The following is a 20,340-nucleotide window of genomic DNA, read 5'->3' as shown; positions in this document are numbered from 1 at the left end:
CTGGGGATTTAATCTACAGATACATCAACAAGATGTTTATTTACAAAAAGGCAGACGGTAGTAACTCCAACAGCTAACCACAACTCCTCCCCACAAACACTTGGCAATTACTAAAACATCCAGCGATAAGGCACAGGTAGAATCAGTCACTGCACTTCTATATCCTGAAATATCGTATCAAAGAGAATAAGGCAGATCTGTGTGTCGAGGGACAAGATCTCTAAAAATATAATAGGAAAAGGACGAAAAAAAAAAGCCTACATATGTATATTTAATCCCTTTATTAAACGACACAAAAAGCAGAGAGCCACAGATGCAGATATGTGCCGAAAACATTTTCTTCCCTGGGAGCAATCACAAGAAATGTAATGACAGTTATATTTGAAGGGAGCCTTTTACTCCCCTTTCTGTATCTTGTGATACCATTTGCATGTTAACCACAGATACGCATGCCTTTTATCTTCAATGTCATCAGGTGTTACCCAAATGTAAGATCACGGACAATTATCTTCTCTCTCTTAGCACTCTGTTTTTCAACACAATTTAATTTAAAACAAAACAAAACAAAACAAAACAAAACAAAAAACAGAAAACTTCAAGTGTCTATAGGCCTTAACACCTGAACCTCCCAAAATAAATTTAATGAGTTAAAGGCTTTTTAGGAGAGTTTTGAGGGAGAAAAACAGAACAAAATGTGAAACGAAACAGACACAGCATCACGGAGACAGCTCAACAGCAACAAGGACGAGGCTGAGTACTTCTCCCTTCCTAACGTTTTCAACTAAATGAGAAACTATGCATGGCATGGAGTTAGGGGGCAAGAAGTCACAAGCAAAATCCAGCAGTTCAAAGCTGTTACGTAGGAAACAATCTTGAGGGAAAATGTTTAAAGAGAATGATTCTTCCAGATTTACAAGGAAGCAGTAAAGAAATGCAGTAGTAACTAAATAAAAACCCACTGCAGACAAATAAAACCAGAGCCCTACAGTATGTCAGGAAGGCCTCTGGCAAATGTTCATAAAGCCTAAGAGAGACAATCTCGGATTGAATTACTTCACATGCAAGTACAAGTCTAGGTTGTAGCCACTGTCTTCACAGGCGTTCAACAACCAGCCTGGGATGTCATCCGGCTGGATGGCGCTTCATAAATGTGGCATCAATTCCTGACCCTCCGTGTACTTACCCGAGGTTTAAGAGGCAAACAAGAGAAAATTAAAGCAGCATAATCCTCACCAGGCCCGGAATGGTAAATCACAGAGGTAACAGGCTATCAAACCACACACGGTCGGGGGTAGAGCGGCAGGGGGAGGACGTGAACCCACCCAAACATGTGTATGTATCATGTCCGACTGCCTGGTTGAACTAAAGAAAAATAAAGGCTCTGAAAAAAAAGGGGAGTTCTTTTCTCTCTGTGCCCATGTATCCATTTAGTGCTTCTCGGCTACAAATGCACCCTTTATTGCCTGACCCACAAAACTGGACCTGGGTCCCCTAAACTGGTGTTCCACTTGCTGGCTAGTTTTGTCAGTAGAAGGAATTTTCTGGAAAGACACTGTAGTGCAGAAGGAAGAAGCTGAGCGTCCGGGTCCTGGGGCGGCACCTGCCTCCAACAGCCTTGCGGTGGGGTGTCTCCAGCTGGACACCTCTCCGTGGACCGCGCTCCCCTGCACCCAGCCACTTCTGTGCACACAGCGGGTCACAGGCACACCCTCTCCAACACAGCCTGGGTCTGGATCTGGATCCAGCTCTCAGAGGGCCATGAGGCGCGGCCTCTTCCTTCAAGGGTCCTTCCCTGTTCCCTAGGATCCATTATTTCTATACCCTAGAGAGTTCGGTTTACTTTTTATTAGCTAATCCATCTTCACTCCAACCCCTTGCCATAGCTAATCACTCTTTTTAATTTTTTTTATAATATGTGTATGTGTGTGAGAGAGAGAGAGATTGGCCTGCTTTTTCCATTTGGTGGTTATTTTGAGGTTTTTCTTTTTTTAATTTTTCAGTTTAACTGCTAATGGCAAATATTATGGCTAACCTCCCACAGTTCTTATTGTGCCAGTATTTTTAATTTTTCCCCTATGTTTTCTTTTTCCTATTTTCTTTCCTTTTTTACTGAAGTATAATGAACCTACAGGGTTACACTAGTTTGGGATGAGTCAACGACTCTATACATTACTCAGTGCTCACCACAGTAAGTGTATTCTTAATCCCCTTCGTCTGTTCCATTGATTTCATCTATTACAGCTAATAATTCTTAAACCATTCCCTGCTCAAACTTCATCCCTCTTCGAACTCCTGTCTGGCTTCTGCTCCCGGATGGCCCAGACTCTGGGGGCATGATACACCCCCTTTACCTCCCAGCACTCCTGCCGTAGGTCCCACGGCAAAGTACACAAGTAAAAGAAAGAGCAAGAATCGTTCCCGTTCTGTGCCGAGCTGCATGGCCTCGTGCCACCTCAGCTCTCTCATCCTCAGTCGGCTCACCTCTCAAAACTAAGTCGGCTCACCTCTCAAAACTAATGGTAATGATGGGCCACCATGCTCCTGACGGTGTGAAGTGGGGAGGATTTAGTGAAGCTGGCACGGGCACAGCATGAACCCAGTACCCAGCACATCTTACCTGACTTTAAACATGCCTTGGCCTCCGCCATCTGACGCCTAGAGAGCCACCGCCCAGACCTGCCGACTCCTCCATGCTCCAGGGATCGAGAAAGATGAACAGTTCAGAAAACAAACACAGCGAAAAAGAGAGAAACAAAACCCCGTGTACCTATCCCTTACCTTTCACAATAAGTAATCTTCACAGTAGAATTCTAAATAACAGTTATGTATAAAAAGGGCTGAATTTAAGAAGCGCCATGATTTTTCAACTGTATTAAAACTGTTCTCATACTAAAGTCGTGTCTGCCTTCTGGTCTTCCGGAGGGACTCAAGGAACCCCGGAGTGCCAGAGCGTCTCAGGCCGCAGGTCCTCACGGGGGTTCTGAGCTGGGCCTGGAATGATCCTGTGGCCTCCCTCCCATTCTCCAGCAAGCCCTCCCCACCCTACGGCCCCTGACAGAGGTGTCCTTGAAGATGGGGTTCATTCCACTGAAATGGACCCATGTGCTTGGCCTTGAGCTCCTTCGGGGCAAAGACCAGGTCATCCTCTTCATCGGCTGTCTAGTCACTAAATGGAAGCAGCAGCAAATTTATTCATGACTGAGAACAGTAGTACCTGCCTCAGAAGGACAGAGGTAAGGCCTGACCACACTGAGCAGCTCTCAGTAAATAGATACCCCTACAGGACATCAAATAGAGAACAAAACACACAGGTTTAAATTAGAGATCTCTGCCATGATTTCATGCTATGAAAAATAACTGAATGCCTTAAATTATGACTACTCACCATTTGCTCATTTTACTTGGTGAACAGGTATTTACTGAATGCCTACTCTCTGCTAGATGCAAATTTACCGTTATCATAGCCATCATGAGTCAGGACAGTGGTGGGCTCAGGGTAGAAAATATGAACATGAAACTGAATTTAAAAATCTCTACGAGATTTCAGTAAATTTAGGAAATACTGGGAGCAAAAAGTCCATGATCCAAAGTTGATGGCATATCAGGAATTGGTTTATTTTCAATTTCTGTACAGTCAAGATATAAAATTTTCAGTTGGATATTCTTTTCAGAGCCTTCTCCTTCTCCCTCATTTTGGCCAAAATGACAAACCCCACGGATGACAGAACTCATGAGAACTGAACTAGTGCAAAATGGTTATTCATTGAACCCTAGGCGAACTCCTCCAGAATATCCCTTTGCCGATTCCCCAGCTGCAAGCCCTTCTACCTCCCACTCATCCTTCTTGCTCTGGTACAGCGACTTCCAAGATTCTTCACCTTCCCTGCCCACTTGGAGAGAGGACTGGCTTCTATCTTTGTAGTTTGGTGGCCACAAACGTATTCTTTAAAAAAAACATGAAAAGTTTGACATTGAGGGGAAAGACGGTCGCAGAGAAGGAGGACCCTAGTCTCCTCTTGTCCCATGAACACAACTAGATTAACTATCAAATCATCCTACAAACCCCAGAAATCGACCTGAAGACTGGCAGAACAAAATACCACGACTGAAGGTGGAAAAGAGGCTACATCAAAGTTTAGGGGAGACACGGATCGCAGGTGCTACAGAGAGGAGGGGAGCCATGGTCATGGAGAACAGCCAGAGAGCACACAGCAGAATGAACAAGGAGAATGTTTCCCCATAGCCACTGGCTTGGAAAATGAGAGGGGCTGAACTTCATGACTTTTAGCAACAAGCAGGGCTTAAAGCCTGGAGTTTTAAAGGTCAGCAGGCTTGGCTGGGATAGAGCCTGGAGGGTACTGCACTGCTCCTGGAGAGAAAGCAGGCAAACAACCTGGGGGGCAGACAGCATGGAAACAGCATCTCAAGAGTGCCTGGGGGGGCGCCTGGGTGGCTCGGTTGGTTGGGCAGCTGCCTTCGGCTCAGGTCATGATCCCAGGGTCCTGGGATCGAGCCCCGCATCGGGCTCCCTGCTCGGCGGGAAGCCTGCTTCTCCCTCTCCCACTCCCCCTTCTTGTGCTCCCTCTCGCTGTGTCTCTCTCTGTCAAATAAATAAATAATTTAAAAAAAAAAAAAAAAAAAAAAAAAGAGTGCCTGGGGCACACAGGAGGGAGATTATTCACTCTTCTCCGTGTGGATCCATGAGAGGCAGCCTTCAGGGAGGGAGACACCTCTCCAGGAACAAAGAAGCTGACTAAGGCCATTTCCCTACTCAACCCCTCAGCATAAACACAGGGCCACCCGAGAAAAGCAACACAGTGCTAACACAGGCTGCCTAACCTGCTTACACCAAGTCCCACTCCCCTGTGCTCTGGTGGGACTGCTCGTCTCAGTCAGGCTTGCCTCAGACCCAGCATGTTGGGTCCTTCGCACAGAAGACCAGCACAAACCGCTGCCCACACCACGTCTCCTGACCAGAGAGTTCTGCATAGCCCCAGTTCCGGTGGAGGTGGTGTCAGGGCTCATTTCACAAGCAAACCAGAGCACTCCCAGCTAAAACTCACCACATTCAGGCCAGGGACCAAACACTGCCCACAAAGGCAAGGGGTCTCTGCAGACAACTGGCCTGAAGGATAGAGCAGCCAAAACACAGCAGCAGAACACATGTGGCACACACCTGAGACACTGCCAGAAGTGCCAGGCCCCGGGCACTACACGACCTCTTCTTTATAAGGCCATCACTTTCACAAGCAGAAGACACAACAGGCTTTCCTTTTTTTTTTTTTTTAAAGATTTTATTTATTTATTTGACAGAGAGAGACACAGCGAGAGAGGGAACACAAACGGGGAGTGGGAGAGGGAGAAGCAGGCTTCCTGCGGAGCAGGGAGCCCAATGCGGGGCTCGATCCCAGGACCCTGGGATCATGACCTGAGCCGAAGGCAGACGCCTAACGACTGAGCCACCCAGGCGCCCCACAACAGGCTTTTCTAACACACAGAAAGCAGAGACTTAGACAAAATGCCAAGACAGAGAAATTTATCCCAAATGAAAGGACAAGATGAGACTACAGCCAGACATCTAAGTGAAACAGACGTAAGTAACATGCCTGATGGAGAATTTAAAGGAATGATCATAAAGATACTCACTGGGCTTGAGAAAAGACATCAGTGAGACCATTACCACAGAGATAAAAGAGTTAAAAAAGACTTAATCAGAGATGAAGAATAAATACAATAAAGGAGATCGGATCTCCTTAATGCAATGAACAGCAGTCTGGAAAAAGCAGAGGAACAAATCAGTGTCTTAGAAGACAAAATAATGGAAACTAATGAAACTGAACAAAAGAGAGAAAGAAGAATTACAGAACATGAGAACAGACTTAGGGAACTCAGTGACCCCATCAAACATACTAACATTCGTATTATAGGAGTCCCAGAAGAAGAAGAGAGAGAAAAGGGGGCAGAAAATTTATTTGAGAAGATCATAGCTGAAAACCCAAATATATAAAACAATTAATGACAAACATAAAGGGAATAATCAATAGTATAATAGTAGAGGAACTTAACTCCCCCCTTACAGCAATGGACAAATCATCTAAACAGAAAATCAACAAGGAGACAATGGCTTTGAATGACACACTGGACCAGATGGACTTACCAGATATATTCAGAACATTCCCTCCTAAAACAGCACAATACACATTCTTTTCAAGTGCACATGGAACGTTCTCCAGAAGAGATCACAGATTAGGCCACAAAACAGGCCTCAACAAATTTAAGAACACCAAAGTTATATAATGCATCTTTTCTGACCACAGTGCTATGAAACTTGAAGTCAACCACAAGAAAAAATCTGGAAGGACCACAAATATATGGAGGAAAAATAACATGCTACTAAACAATGAATGGGTCAACCAAAAAATTAAAGAAGAAATTAAAAAAAATACATGGAAACAAATTAAAATACATGGTCCAAAACCTGTGGGATACAGCAAAAGCAGTTCTAAGAGAGAAGCATACAGCAATACAGGCCTACCCCAAGAAGCAAGAAAAATCTCAAATAAACAACCTAACTTTATACTGAAAAGAGCTAGAAAAAGAACAACAAAGCCTAAAGCTAGCAGAAGGAAGGAAATAATAATGATTACAGCAGAAATAAATGATACAGAACCTAAAAAGCAATAGAACAGATCGATGAAACCAGGAACTGGTTCTTTGAAAAAATTAATAAAACTGATAAGACTTCAATGAGACTTATCAAAAAGAAAAAGGACCCAAATAACTAAAATCACAAATGAGAGAGGAAAAATAACAACCAATACCACAGAAATACAAACATTTATAAGAGATTATTAAGAAAAACTCCATGCCAACAGACTGGACCACCTGGAAGACATGAATAAATTCCTGAAACATATAAATTCCCAAAACTCAAACAGGAAGAAACAGAAAATTAGAACAGACTGATTACCAGCAATGAAATGGAATCACTAATCAAAAAACTCCCAACAAAGAAAAGTCCAGGACCAGACAGCTTCACATGCAAATTTAAAGAAGAGTTAATACTTATTCTTCTCAAACTATTCCAAAAGTAGAAAAGGAAGGAAAACTTCCAAATTCATTCTATGAGGCCAGCATGACCCTGATACTAAAACCAGAGAAAGACACCACCAAAACAGAGAACTACAGGCCAATATCTTCGACGAACATAGATGGAAAAGTCCTCAACAAAATACTAGCAAACAAAAGCCAACAATACATTAAAAAATCATTCACCACAATCACATGGGATTTATTCCTGGGCTGCAAGCGTGGCTCAATATTCACAAATCAATCAACGTGATACATCACATTAAAAAGAGAAAGGATAAGAACCATGTGATCTTTTCAATAGACACAGAAAGAGCATCTGACGAAGTACAACATCCATTCATGATAAAAAAACCCTCAACAAAGTAGGTTTAGAGGGAACATACCTCAAGATAATAAAGGCCATATGTGAAAAAAACACAGCTAACATCATCCGAAATGGGGAAAATTTGAGAGCTTTTCCTTTACAGTCAACAACAAGACAGGGATGTCCACCCTCACCACTTTTATTCAACATAGCACTGGAAGTCCTAGGCACAGCAAGCAGACAACAAAAAGAAATAAAAGGCATCCAAAACAGCAAGGAAAGAGTAAAATTTTTACTACTTGCAGACAACATGACACTATATATAGAAAACCCAGAAGACTCCACTAAAAAAATACTAGAACTTATAAATGAATTCAGAAAAGTCACAGGATACAAAATCAATGTTCAGAAATCTGTTGCATTCCTATACAGTAATAATGAAGTAGCAGAGAGAGAAATTAAGAAAACAATCCCATTTACAATTACACCAAAAATAATAACATACCTAGAAATAAACATAATCAACGAGATGAAAGATCCGTACTCTGAAACTATAAAACACCAATGGAAGAAAGTGAAGATGACACAAAGAAATGGAAAAAATCCATGCTCGTGGATTACTACTACCCAAAGCAATCTACACATTTAATGCAATCCCTACCAAAATACCAATAGCAGTTTTCACAGAACTAGAACAAACAATCCTAAAATTTGTATGGAACCACAAAAGACCCTGAATAGTCAAAGCAATCTTGAAAAAGAAAAGCTGGCTGCAGGCATCACAATTCCAAACTTCAAGTTATATTACAAAGCTGTAGTCATCAAAACAGTATGGTACAGGCACAAAAACAGAAATCAATGGAACAGAATAGAAAACCCAGAAATAAACCCACAATTACATGGTCAACTAATCTTCGACAAAGCAGGAAAGAATATCCAATGGGAAAAGGACAGTTTCTTCAACAAATGGTGTTGGGAAAACTGGACAGCCACATGCAGAACAATTAAATTGGACCACTCTTTCACCATACACAAAAACTGTTTCACCATAAACTCAAAAGGGATTGAAGACCTAAATGTGACACAGGAAACCACAAAAGTCCCTGAAGAAAGCATAGGCGGTAATTTCTGACATTATCCATAGCAACTTTTTTCTAAATATGTCCCCTGAGGCAAGGGATACAAAAGCAAGAATAAACTACTGGGACTTTAGCAAAATAAAAAGTTTCTGCACGGTGAAGGAAACAACAAAACTAAAAGGCTACCTACTAAATGGGAGAAAGTATTTTCAAATGACATCCAATAAAGGGTTAGTATCCAAAATCCATAAAGAACTTATAAAACTCAACACCCCAAAAACGAATAATCCAATTAAAAGATGAGAAGACATGAATAGGTATTTCTCCAAAGAAGACATACAATTGGCTAAAAGACACATGAAAAGATGCTCAACATCACTCATCAGGGAAATACAAATCAAAACCACAATGAGCTATCACCTCACACCTGTCAGAATGGCTAAAATCAACAACATTATTAACAACAGGTGTTGGTGAGGATGTGGAGAAAGGGCAACCCTCTTGCACCATGGGTGGGAATGCAAACTGGTGTAGCCACTGTGGAAAACAGTATGGAGGGTCCTCAAAAAGTTAAAAATAGAACTTCCCTGTGATCCAGCAATTGCACTACTAGGTATTTACCCAAAGAATACAAAAATACTAAGTCATAGGGATACATGCACCCTGATGTTTATAGCAGCATTATTTACAAGAGCCAAGATATGGAAGCAGCCCAAGTGTCCACAAACGGATGAATGGATAAAGAAAATGTGGTGTATATTCAATGGAGTATTACTCAGCCATAAAAAAGGATGAAATCTTGCCATTTGCAAGGACATAGATGAGTCTAGAGAGCATAATGCTAAGCAAAATAAGTCAGTCAGAGAAAGACAAATACCTTATGATTTCAGTCATGTGTGGAATTTAAGAAACAAAACAAAAGAGCAAAGGTTAAAAAGAAAGAGAGGCAAATCAAGAAACAGACTTTTACCAGAGACAACACACTGATGGTGACCAGAGAGTAGGTGGGTGGGGTGATGGATTAAACAGGTGCTGGGGATGAAGGAGTGCACCTGTTGTGATGAGTGCAGGTGATATACAGAAGTGCTGAAACACTATAGTGTACGTCTGACATTAATACTACGCCGTATGTTAACTAAGTGGAATTTAAATGAGAACTTAAAAAAAAAAAAAACCATAGGAAGTTCTCTGTTAAAAAACCTTCCAAACAACACACTTCATCGAATTTTCAACCAATTTGTTAAAGACCTACAAACCCACCCAGTATGGGCCAGGGGCTTGGAATACCACAACGCGTGCGACACAGTTCCTGCCCCCAAGGCGTTCAGAGTCCACGTCCAGAGAAACCGAGTTAATGCCACTTGCCCAGTGATATGTGAAGAGGTGCTTGACTGTGCATGCCCCGAAGGAGGGTGGCATTAGGAGTTTACCCTACACTTAAGAGGTGCTCAGCTCGCAGACACGGAGCTGTGTCAGTCTTGAGCCTGTTGGCCCACAGACCCGGCCCTTCCTGTCCCCAACTGCTGGCTTCAACCCCAGGGAAGGGCCATGGGGCAGCTGACCAATGGGAGGCACAAAGAATGGAGAAGCTGCCAGGAGCACGTCTCACCTCCCTCTCCGCGGACCCCCCTGGATCTCCTCCGTGGCTTCAGCCCGGGTCCGCCCCTGAGCGCCAATCGCAGGCCCCCCATCGGTTCCTCCAGCCCAAGGCCACAAGGACCCGATGCTGTGTGACCCCCAGTCTTCTTCCGTGTGCTGCTAGCCTCCGCTGGGGAAGCCACTTCACCGAACTCCCTCTATTTGCATACTTCAAGCCCCGACCAACCGGTTACCCTGCCCCCCCCCCCCCCCCCCGCCCCGCCGGCCAATGATTCTCTGGCTGCTCTCTGCTACAATCCCAACTTTAAAATGGAAGAAACCTCAGATTTTCAGTAACATACCTTCATTTGGCCTAAAAGAGTCAACCTTCAGCTCTGGAAATGTTCTGGTTTACACAGAATTCCTTGAAAGCAGATCCAATGCCTTCCTACCTATTTTAAGGCTGCCTCATCTTCCCGGGAATCAGATGATGGAAATGTTCTGGGTCTGCTCTGCCCAACATGGGAGCCGCGAGGCTTGCACTTGAATGCAATGAGTGCAAGTAAGAAACAGAATTTTTCATTTTATTTCACTTTCATCTAATGTAAGTGTCCGCATGTGGCCAGCGGCTAGGGTCCCGGGCAGCCCGGTGCAGCCCGTGGTCATCCCCACTGCGGGGAAGGACTGGTGTTGCTGGTTTTGTGTGCTTTGGGTGGCAGGTGGAGAGAGAAGCAAAGGAAAAGCATGAGCCCCTTGAACTGATTCTATTCCCAGTTTAAAAATACGGCAACTCCCGGCCCCCCGACCCCACCCACACGGACCCACAATTTGCTCAGATAATTTGGTTAACACATTTTCAGAGACGAAAGCTCCCTGGAACACAGTGGCAGCAGAAGAAGGAAGTCTGGAGGACATGGGGCCGCTGAGGAGAGGCCTGGAGTAGAACCCAGGGCCAGGGAGGGGAGGAGCTCTCCATGCAGAGGGAGAAGGGGAGATTTCTTGCTGTTTTCCGTGTTCCCCAACCCAGTGGGCAGAATGCCTGCCGCTTCCCTGGGGCAGTGCCCCAGCCCTGCTCCCTTCCCAGGAGGAGTCCCTGCAGTCTTCCTGGGACGAGGTGGTTTTCCTAAGACATTCTTCTGGCCCTCCTGGCACTGGGGACACTGTAAAAGTGTGAAAGGCAGTCCCCTCAGTCTGGACTGGTGATGACTAGTCTCTGGGCTGGACATGTTGAATTTCCACATCTCTGCCTTTGACAGGGACATGATCAAAGTAAACGACAGCAGGCTCCTGACTCTCCTGACAATTTTGCTCCTGGACGGAAAGGCTAAGGATTTAAGAAGGCAACTGTCCCAGGACTGGTATTTCTCCCACATATGTGCAACAGTACAAACACCAATTACTGTCAGCAACAGTTACCTGTGAGAAAAGTTTCAGTACATCGGTGTGAATATACGAATATTAAAAGGACAGTCTTATACGAATACATTTTAAAAGTACCACAACTTCCGGAACCCAAATGCCCAAAAGACTGGGGCATATTATCTCGATAGCCAAATAAAAGTAGACTTCTTTTATTCTAAACTTTATTTACTTTTATCTATTTAAAATTTGTAAGAATCTTAGCAACGCAAAACCACAGTGGAAACAGTTCAGTGAAATTCTGGCTAAGAGCTGCTTTGACTGGGGACTTCTCCAGGGGTCTGGTAATCTGTGCAATTTAAACGAGAATCGCAGGATATGCTAACCAGCAGAGTAGGAATGAGTTCGTTTACATTGTAACCATAACAGTGGACTCTGGTTTGCTTTCCTCATGCTCACATGAGTCACTCCCACACCAGAACACCACATTTCCAGCATGAATAAGCACTCAGTTATGCTCATTTCTCTTCTCTACATTTTCTAAGAAGCAAAGGAAAGTACTAGCCTTACGACGATATCACACTCTTATGTTACCAGTCACAAGAGAAAAGGGCACTCAGGGTGAAGACAAGCGCCACTGGGAAGCAAGCTGGTGCTTCCAGCCCACTGTCACCTGGCGGGGGCTCGCCAGTCTGGCCCCTTAACCTTGCGATTCATAAATAAGTTGATCAGATGATCAGGAGGTGGGACCTGCCAACCACGCTCATGGGGACATTAAAATAAAAATGCCAATTTAACACCTTGTTGTGGGAAATGTGATCCATCGCATTAGACTGGATGCTGGAATCTGCCGATCACAATTCACAAGGGGCCCAGAGAGCAATCACAAGAACGCACAGCGGGCATGGGACAGAGATACGCGGTGTCCTTGCGTGGTCTGATACCACACGGTGAGGTCGGGCTGGGCTCCGCGGTGTTCAGTGTCTAGGGCAAGGCAGAGTCAGGTTTGGAACCCAAAGGTCTGATCTCAAAAGCTCACAGACGGCCCCAGCTCAGGGACAGGGCTCCCCCCAGAGACCGGAGCTGGCGTCTTCTAGAAGCAGGGCACCCTCCCCGAAGACAGGCCAGGCTGGCCCTGCCAACTCACTCTCCCGCCCCGGCTACACGCTCCACATCTGCGAACTCATCTCCAAATGCCCTTTCCCACTAAGGACTACCTGAACCAAGTGCTAATTCTGCCCGAGGAGCCAGGAGTCTCTGCACTGCCTCGGTCCCTCCGGGAAGGGGGAGGACCTCTTTTAAAAGGGACAAACTATACCCAAGGAATATTTATTAGCACATCAAAGAATTCATGAAACACCAAGTTTAAACTCTTCAAACTAAAAACACAAGCTCACAGACACGGGTAATGAGGTATACTGTCCCATTCTACTGTGACATTTTTAATTTCCTTCTGTGTCTAAAATGCGTTTGGGCCTTTCGGCGGGACTCTACTTTCAAAATGCAAAGAAATCTATCTTAACATCTGTTGACTCAGCACAAGTCTAGAACTTGGGATTTTGGTAGCAAACGGTGCAGAACTCCACTGGGTGGATGCCCAGGGGCCTTGCAAATATACACAGTCTTCAAGCACCTTCAACACCCAGGTAGCAGCTCGTGGAATTTCTAGCCTCATCCACATCTGGGAAAGCAAAGTGATGGGGCTGAGCCCAGAGGGGAGAAATCACCTAATCGGGCTTCAAGAACTATGCTCACTGGGACCACCTAAATTGTAATTTGTCTATCATCTCTTTTGTCTGCTAGTAACCTGACGTCTGGCTTGGCTCGATTATCAAACTCTTGCCTTCTGAGCCCACAGAGCTCTGCAACTCCGTGTACCCAGTTCAGGATTCTCTGTTAGAACCACCAAGTGTTTGTCAGTCCTGCTTTAAACCCAGTGATCCTGGGGCAGTGTGAGACCAGGAGAGTCCAGAACATCGCCTTCTATTTCTGTACAATCGGGAGGGTTAAAGTAAGCCTGAAGGTTGGCTTCAGGAAGGCCTCCAAGCACTGCATGAAGGGTTGGTCTGTGTGACAAAGTTCTCAGAATGGGTTTTGATGCCCAAGTCATTCTGAGTCCACCCAGACTGTGGCTACAGTGGTCTACGGGGCGGGGGGTGGGGGGGTGGGGGGTGGTCTCTCCACTGCTCCAGCAGGACGGCTTTCCAGATACCCAGAGAGAGGCAAGCTGCTGGAGGTGGCACACTGACACCTGCCCCACGTGAGGGTCACGTCCCGTGTGCAAGATTTCAACAAGTCCGTCCAATTGCAGCAGGGAACCGGAACGAGACAATGAAATTTCTTTAAAAATTCACAAACTTCAATCCTCCAACCTGATGAAGAGCCTCTTTCTAAGCCAGGGAGCTTTCCACAACTGTGCCGAAGACAAACAGGGCTGCAGAAAGCTCTCCCTTACAAAGGAGATGGCAGGTGCATTGTGCCCACAGTGGGCGAGGTGGCGATCTTTCCACCCAAGGCTCATCTCAAAAATCACTCTGCGGTCAAATGCATGAACTGTCAGCTGATCTCATGGATGTGCCACAGGCTGCCACGATGGCAGGAGAACAGTGGGACTCGTGGATGGCCTCCAGACTTCCAGTTCCATGGCCGGTCCACCCGTGCGGGTGGCAGGAAGAGCGATCACGTGAAAGGTCTGCTTCATCTTTGGTGGGGAGGCTGAGTGGGGACAGGAAGTCAGTAAGAGTGCAAAGGTGACACACGTGTGTATACGTGGCTGGGTGTGTGGCTTGTATCTTAAGGCACTAGACAATATATTAAGAAAGCATCAATCATGTCAAGAGTAGGATGAAGAAATGGAGTTGACTGCACTGCTTAAGAGAAACGTTCCAAGTTTTTATGGTGGAGCAATTCACAAACACAGAACCGATCCTCTTGGCTAGTTCCAGCCCCGCGTGCGGTAGAGGACTCTAGCTCTTTCCCCGCAGGGCCGCAGCGAACACTGACAAAGACAGAACCTCTCCGAACTTCTGGCCAAAGGAACCCTTCTCGGTTTTTATCTTTTAACTATTAGAAATCCACTTTCTTTATTCGTCCTCTTTCCAAGTCATCCATTTTAACAAGCAGGGGCTAACCCCACTACCAGAAAAACCAAAAGTGAATGTGAAAAACAATGGCTCACTCCTGTGCCTAAGAACCGTGCCGAGAGCTTTCCAAAGGTGCCCTGTTGATTCCTGCAACTCTTATGAAACAGGGACTGGGTTCTCCCAGATACAGAAACTTGCCCCAAATCACAGGTTTGATTTGGGTTAAATCAAGTTAGATCAGTACAGCTGAGAAGCAAGCACAGGCTTATCTAACTCTCTCGAAGCACCGCGCTATCTTCCTCCAGGGAACAGGGCAAATGCCATCTTACTGGGCTGCTGCCGATAAAATGTCTAGGCTGCGCGCATCTGCACACTCCAGAACACATTAATTCTCAAAGGCCCTTTCGTAAACCTACTTCTAAAGAGACTCTGGGATATTGCTAAAGCAAAGAGGGGTATTCACATTTCACACATAGAAACCCATGAATGAGGTTCCTCAACCTTAGCACCACTGACATGTGGATGGGACAATTCGAGTTGAGGGGCCTGTCGTACGCACGGCAGCAGGCTGGCAGCACCCCTGGCCTCACCGCCCGCCCCCGGCACCCCGTGAGAACCACTGAGTTTAGCTAAGTGCCTAAGATCACATCGCTGGTTCAAGATTATACCCATCGGAAAAAAGAGCTCCTCTAAATCCTCGTTTGACGGAGACTTCTAGGACACCAGCTACAGCTCCTGAAGAGAAAGCACTTGTTAGACCAGATAAAATGTGCCGGACTGAGAATGTGACGAGCTCTCCCCACTGGGCAGGAGGCAAGTCCCATTCCCCCAGCTGTCACACTAGGCTGGACATCCCCAGGGTTGTCAACCTCTGTTCAAAGTTTCTAGACCGTCGCCCAAACCGGAGTACCCCGCTCTGGGCCCACACCGACACACGAACCGAGAAATGTACACAGCATTGCCCAAAGTAGGACGAGCATGAGCATCAACAGAAGACCCACATCCGACATCCAACACGCACAATTTACCACCGGGCTCGGCTGTTTAAGCACTTCACATGGATTATCAATCTAATTTAATCCTTCAACGTCAACAACCCTATGAAAGAGGTAGTATTATCCACATTTTATGAATGAAGAGACTGGAGACAGAGAGCCCTCAAACAACCTGCCCGAGGTCAGGCCACAGTCCCTGTTATTTATTTTTTTTTAAGATTTTATTTATTTGAGAGAGTGAGCAGGAATGGGGGAGGGGCTGAGGGACAAGCAAACTCCCCACTGAGCACCGAGACCATGACCTGAGCCCAAGATGCGCTTAACCGCCTGAGCCACCCAGGCGCCCCCAGAGTCCCTGTTCTTAACCATTACCTCCAGTGCCCCAGAGAACTGAGGGGCTGTCGCCTCCCTGGTGCTGAACAGTCCACCTCTCCTAGTGAAAGACCTTTTCCTCCAGCTGTATCAGCTGGCCCCACTGCTGGCACCTAGCTCGGTCTGACATCACCCTACTGGCCATCCCTCCTGGGGGTGGCAAAACACAAACCCACTTATGTCTATACCGCTGTCCAATCGACACGTGCCACCTCGAGTAAAGAACATGTAGCACTTTGGTAAACGTCCGGCTGAAGCAGGCCTGTCAGCATGCATGACAAAGTTGATGTACCCATCCAGTAACTACCAAGAAAGAAATAAGGCCAGATGGAGAGGAGTGAGTGATGCTGGACATGGGTCATCACCCCTCTCTCTAAATCCGTCCCCATCCACCTTTTCAAAAATGTCATTTACAATTCTGCTAGATACCAACATAAGCCCTGAATACCAAGTTTCCAGAATTTACCATGTCCCCAGTTTTGAAAAATCAAGCTGCCTGGCATACTTCCTCCTTTCCGTGATTTTCACAAGATTACCCCCCAAGTGGTTTTATCATCATACCGGCATGTGCTTTCAACATCCTCAAGAACTCAAGTCACTTAACGCAGCTAGGACTCAGAGAGCTCTGAGGAGCCGCGGCATCCTGAGCTTGCTTTACAAAGTGGGTGGGTGTTCTGTGTCAAATAGATGGCGACAGTGATGAGGTGGGGGTGGGAGCGACACCTGGCTCTGGGTTCTGGCATAGATGCCGTAGCTCACGGCCTTCCAAGACAAGTGACACTGTTCTCTTTCTCAGAAGCCGGCCCAGCAGATGCACCCTCGCCGTAGCGGCTGCCCCTGGCGAGACACACTAACGAGAAGAGTTCCAGCACTCACAGAGTGTGCCGTTCGTGACCTCACCATTCTTAGCAAACAGGTTCAACACTAACCTAAATGCCAAAAAACAACTTAAAAGCATTTTGTGTAGCATAGAAAATACTGCCGGTGCGCACTCACAGATAGTGACCCTGGACTGCCGCGGCCCCAGCTGCTTACCGCCTGGGCTGCACCTGGTGCGTGAGGGGCACGAAGAATATGCAAGTCCAGAACTAAAAGGGCTTCAGGGGAAAAAAAGAACAAAGTCAGCCCAAGTCTCTAATGGTGAGGCCGCCATGTGTGTTAACAGGCTCGTCAAGAACAGGGCTTGCTTAGTTAATATTTGAAAACCAGAAGCTCCCAGAGTAAATGCACCATTCCTTGAACTTTGATATTTTGGCACTGGGGCAACGAGGAGCTTTTAAAATCTCACCAGAAAAATCTGCTTTGAATGAAGAAACTCCTCTGGATTATCTTGCGCAGAAAAATTAACGCTATGTTAGAAGCAACTGAAGCTGCATCGGAAAAATTACAAATCTTAAATGCTACCTTCCGGTGTAATTATATAACCTTGCCAAAGCTGCTTCTTCAACTATAAAACAAAGACAGTAATACCACTATCTCTCAGCATCATTGTACAAATTAAACGAGGTAGTGGGTGCAAAGCATCTCGCTGCCTGATAATAAGCAGGTCCTTAAATGTTCGGCTCTGTCACAAGACTAGGTGAAACTCAAATCAAAAATCTAAATTTAATCATCCCTTTAGATTTTAGACATCTTAGAGATTTAACGAAGTATCTTCCCCTTCTCACCATCTGAGGGGGCGCTTTTCCAACTACCTCAGCGGACTTCAACATCACAGGCTGTTTCTCAAAAGAACTGGGATCCCCATCTCACACAGAGGCACTTGAGGCAAACTCAAAGCAGCTGAGCTGATCAAGCCTATGAACTTGGAAAGAGTGCTACTAGGAGCTCAACGTGTAACACGTTAAAAATTCTACCCAATACTTTACTTAGTACATTTAGAAGGGATTTCTTTCTAGAGAAGTTTCCTTCATAGACTGAAAAAGTGAGCTGCAAAGAACTTTACTCTTTCTGTTAAAGTCTGCATTAGTCTCTATCTTCATAAATGAAGTATAAGGATACCATTCATAACTTCGTAATTCACGGTGGTAACTTCATAATGCAATTTACAATTTTCCTGTCATCCTTTATGCTACCAGCATGTCTTCAGCCTGCCTTTCCAGTACAGCCAGTGTCTCTTTTTTTTTTTTTTAAAGATTTTATTTATTTATTTGACAGAGAGAGAGATAGCGAGAGGAGGAACGCAAGCAGGGGGTGTGGGAGAGGGAGAAGCAGGCTTCCCGCCGAGCAGGGAGCCCGATGTGGGACTCGATCCCAGGATCCTGGGATCATGACCTGAGCCGAAGGCAGACGCCTAACGACTGAGCCACCCAGGCGCCCACAGCCAGTGTTTCTGATGGTAATACATGTCTGTTGCACTGTGTCCATCCTTAGTCAAACAGAATAATCACAAGATTCTGCTTCTCCTGTCCCTACACCTCCCCGTCCTCTTGCAAAAAACAAACAAACAAACAAACAAAAAACCATACAAATCTCTATGCGCTTGCTGAGTAGCTTCTTACATAGGAAGATTTTTCTAAAAAGATCCACGACGTTATTTCTATGTCAATTTTAAAGTGGCAAGGCAACCGGATTAAGAATGGAATGGAACTGGAGCTCAGGTCTCCCTATTCTTGCCCTTCTCTTGGGTGTAACTTCACAAGGACACAGAGCAAACACAAACGGGGAAGGGGGAGCAAGTCCCATGCATTCTTATCAGGGTATTTATTTCCACAAATTCCACTGGAGCAACTACCGGCCACACTAAATAGAGAGCATAGCTGTGGAGTAAATATGCTCATTCCAAAAACACGAGGCGCACGTGCCTCCTTCTGGCCCCAGCACAGATCTCACTCACAGCAGCTCCCCGCCAGCCCAAGGAGTTAGCTCAAGGACCTCCTCCCCCCACCCCCCCGGACAGGGACTGGAGTCTGAGAGAGGACTTCCCCCAAAACTTAGTAACCTAACTGTAAATGCAATCCCACTCCCTCGAAAGCCTCCACTGGGCCTGTCCGGTAACCCCAGAGCGAAACCACCCCTGCTCCTTGGTTCTCCGAAGCACCCCCACCACATTCGGGGCCTTCGCGGCCGCCCCCCGCCCCCCGACACCCCGAGCCACCGTTTCAGCAAGGGCACGGCGAGCGTCCTCGCGCACTCGGCGACAGGGCGGCGTGGCCCGGCTGTGGCGCGGGGATCCGCGTTCCCGGGACAGCTCTGCAAGGCAGACAGGCCGGCGAGCGCGGGGCTGCAGCGCGCACCCCCGCGGGCGCCCCGGCCGGCCAGCCGGCCCAGAGCGCGCACACTTACGTCTCTCCTCCCCCGAGGCAGTCGCGGCGGACGGAGTTCCCCGGGCGCCGAGTGAGCGCGCGGCTCCGGCCGGGGGTGCGGCGGGGGGCGCCCCGTTCCCGGCCCCGCGCCCGCGCCTCTCCCGCGGCCTGGCCGGCCGACGTGCACAGACACTCACACCGTCGCAGGAGCCGGGCGGGCAGCAGGCGCGCCGGCTCCGACCCCGGAGGCTCCGGCGGGGAGGCCGCGGGTGTGGCCGGGCAGCACAGGGTTTTTCGGAATGCAGGGTGTGGCCCTCTAACACAGCGAAAAAGAAATGAGTCAGCCCGTGCGATCCTAACCAATAAGCGTGTTCACTGTGGGCTAAGGCGGAACTCTCCTGCCTTGATTTGTATCAGCCTTTAAAAAAGAAGTTGTTTGTTTTGGTTTTTTTCCCAACTTCAGCCTTTAGCAACTTCCAAGAAAATGGTAGATGGCTCTTCAAAAACTCTTTCAAAACAAGAATTAAGCTTGTCATGACATACTGGATCCCTGGATGTGTTAATTTCTGTTGCTTTAAGAAAAAGCTCCTGAGTTAGGCATTCTGGATGTCCTGAGCATGGGATCTGGCATCACGGCAGATTCAGATCCGACCTCTGACACTGAATGACCTTGGGCAAGTTAATTATCTGCAGTGAGGGAGGTTTGATAAAATGCCCACCTGACAGTTTGTGGGATAGCGTATATGTAGTAATACGCACAAAGCATTGGGCACAGTGCTTGCCATACAGCAGACACTCAGTGCTGTCTTATCCAAGTTCTAAATCAATCTCCAAAACTAGGGACAAACTAGGCTATAATTTTTTAAAAAATTCTTTTCATATGCAGCCATCAAAAGAAATGAGATCTTGCCATTTGCAACGACGTGGATGGAACTGGAGGGTATTATGCTGAGCGAAATAAGTCAAACAGAGAAAGACATGTATCATATGACCTCACTGATATGAGGAATTCTTAATCTCAGGAAACAAACTGAGGGTTGCTGGAGTGGGGGGTGGGGTGGGAGGGATGGGGTGACTGGGTGATGGACACTGGGGAGGGTATGTGCTCCGGTAAGCGCTGTGAATTGTGCAAGACTGCTGAATCTCAGATCTGTACCTCTGAAACAAATAATGCAATATATGTTAAGAAAGAAAAAAAAAAAAAAGAAGAAGGTAGCAGGAGGGGAAGAATGG

General features: G+C 46.4%; 1 protein-coding gene across 18 annotated transcripts in view; it reads right to left on the bottom strand.

Moving 5' to 3' along the window:
* Window positions 1-20,340, bottom strand: part of SGMS1 (sphingomyelin synthase 1) — a 271,961-nt gene that overhangs the window by 76,896 nt on the left and 174,725 nt on the right. The window contains exon 1 of one of the 18 annotated variants that reach the window (XM_032430266.1): window positions 19,148-19,973. The exons of 16 other annotated variants lie outside the window; for them this stretch is intronic. The gene's annotated coding sequence lies outside the window, so the exon portion shown is untranslated. Of the gene's footprint in view, window positions 1-19,147; window positions 19,974-20,340 lie in introns of those variants that run through there. One more of the 18 variants, XM_032430267.1, reaches the window with a different exon arrangement.

The sequence above is a fragment of the Phoca vitulina genome, unplaced genomic scaffold (assembly GCF_004348235.1).
Source record: "Phoca vitulina isolate PV1807 unplaced genomic scaffold, GSC_HSeal_1.0 scaffold43, whole genome shotgun sequence".
Taxonomy (NCBI): domain Eukaryota; kingdom Metazoa; phylum Chordata; class Mammalia; order Carnivora; family Phocidae; genus Phoca; species Phoca vitulina.
This window is presented reverse-complemented; position numbering and strand designations above follow the sequence as displayed.